Below are 2,500 nucleotides of genomic sequence, written 5' to 3' on the forward strand. Positions count from 1 at the left end.
GAGCTCCGCCCTACTGACGTCATCACCGATCTCATCACAGCGATAGGGGTCGACGCCAAGGAAACAGCGGATCTCATCGAAAAATTCGCCAAGTTCTTCCGCACCTTCTTGAAACCGGAATATATGCCTTCCCTGCTGTCGGAACGACTTGCGGACCGTATCAGGGCCCTGATGCAGTCCACTTCCCATATTCTGAAACTCTTCCACTCATTATCGCAAATGGCTGAACCTTACGTGAAAGGGTGAGCTCAGGGTTTCGAACAGGAAGCGAAACCCGGGTCAGGTTGTTTCTGGGTTTCGTTGGCTTTCTTCAGGTTTCGTCCATGCGCTAGTGCTTCGAGATCGTTTGAAAGCACGATGTTCATCCTATTTTGGAAATAAAAGCTGCCAAATGTGAACTGCTATTTGATACTTGAGGTGTCGTTTTTAGCTCCCTTTACCTCCTCCTCCTTTTCTTCTTCTACTTCTTTTTATTCTTTGTTACACTTCTAACATCCCGTGAAATGAGGTATGGGTGTCTGACATGATAAAGGTAATAGCAATGATAATAATAATAGTGATGATGATAATGAAGATAACGGTAATGATGAAAACAAACAACAAAGCAACAACGACGATAACAACACAACAATAACAATAACCTTACCACTACGAATAATGATAATGGTAATATAAAGAATCTGATCATTGTAATGATAATTATTAACGTAATTATTGTACTGATAACGATAATGGCTGGATTTTTTTTTTCAGCCATATTGTGATATAGTGTTTGCGCACGCGGGCCTCGGGTCTTCACTTGTTCACAGTAATTGTAAAAAAAAAAAAAAAAAAAAAAAAAAAAAAAACAGTACTTTTATGTACGTAACTGACAACCTTTGATACCGTCCTTTATATTAGAAGCAATAACCTTCGACCACATCAGTGCACGAGATCAAAGCATTGCAAAACTACTACATGGATATTGATATTTTTTTATGGTTGTCTTTTAGGCAGATGCAGATTATTCAGCAAAGGGTGAAGTGGTGTTTTGCAGGGTATTAACTTCGGTGTACACGCATATACGTATACACATATGCGTGTGTATGTGGGAGCACAGCAAAGAGTATTTAAACGTATGTATTGTTTACATAAATACTATGCACCAAATCTATCATACATGTGTGTGCGTTTGATATTTAAACTCTTAATGCATAAACCGATATTTATCTAAATATGTATGTATGAACAGGTCTGCCCATCTACCAATCTATATTCTCTCTTCATATTTTTCTCCATTCGCTTCTTCTCTCTCTTCTTTTCATTTTTTTTTTTCTCTCTCTTTGTATGTCAATCTCTTCTCTCTTTTTCAGTATCATTCTCTCTTTCTCTCTCTCTTCAGGAAAGAAAATTCCTAAAATGAAATACGTTTAGGCCTAAAAATCCCCTCCTGCTTTTTGAAATCCTTTCACATAGCCTAAGACTTTTAAGTTGAAAAAAAAGGATTATAATGATGATTGTCAATACGATATACATCTTCAAAAAAAAAAGGAAAAGAAAAAGAAAAAAAAAAACATTACCTGTTACATTAGCTTAAATTAATTTGGCAATCATACGTATCTTTCTATATGTTACTTCTTTACCAGCTAACATATTTTTGGTTGCTAAACGGAAGCCGGTAAATCGAAACGGGGTATTGAATACTGGGATAGGTACACTGGGTATCAAACACTTTAATTGATTCAGTCATTTTCGTCATATAATAACGATTATAGAAAGATGGAATAATGCAATACCGCATTTTTATCATGAACATTATAACCTCTCCGATCGGGATTCGATCCCTAGCCGCTAATGCACGTGGATGCAAGACGGCCGCTCTACCACTCGTACAACGACCCAACAAAAGGAGTGAGCAACTAGGCGCTTACTAGCATCCATAGATATTACCTACCTACTCATACATGAGTAAAGATAGCGAAGTTTCACACTCACTCCCCTGGGCACTCGGTATTTATGGACAGAGCAGGTACCGGTACCGCCTGGTACTGCCCTGCACCGCTCGGCACTGCTCGTTTTTAATAAATCTACTGCCAGGTAGACAAAAAGAGACAATGCCTTTATAGCTACCGGGCACTGGATTTATTAGCACCGGGCAGTACCGACCGGTACCGGGCAGTACCAGGCAGTATTTAGTATGACTGCACTACGGTGATCACACCCTTAAAAGACTCCAACAACACCCTTGTGACGGACTCAGAACTCAAAACACAGTTATGAACACACATTTCCAATCTGTTTTCACACATGTTGATAATACACCTAACATCCCAGATAGGCCTAACTCCCCAATCCCGCCGCTTGACATCACGACTAACAGCATACAAAAATTACTGTCCACCGTTGACGCCAATGAAGCCACTGGACCAGACCAAATCCCTGCCTTGATCCTCAAGTCCTGTGCCCATGTCCTTGCCCCCATCCTTCAATCAATCTTCTCCCAATCACTCGCCTCATTCAC

The sequence above is a fragment of the Penaeus vannamei genome, chromosome 27 (assembly GCF_042767895.1).
Source record: "Penaeus vannamei isolate JL-2024 chromosome 27, ASM4276789v1, whole genome shotgun sequence".
Taxonomy (NCBI): Eukaryota; Metazoa; Arthropoda; class Malacostraca; order Decapoda; family Penaeidae; genus Penaeus; species Penaeus vannamei.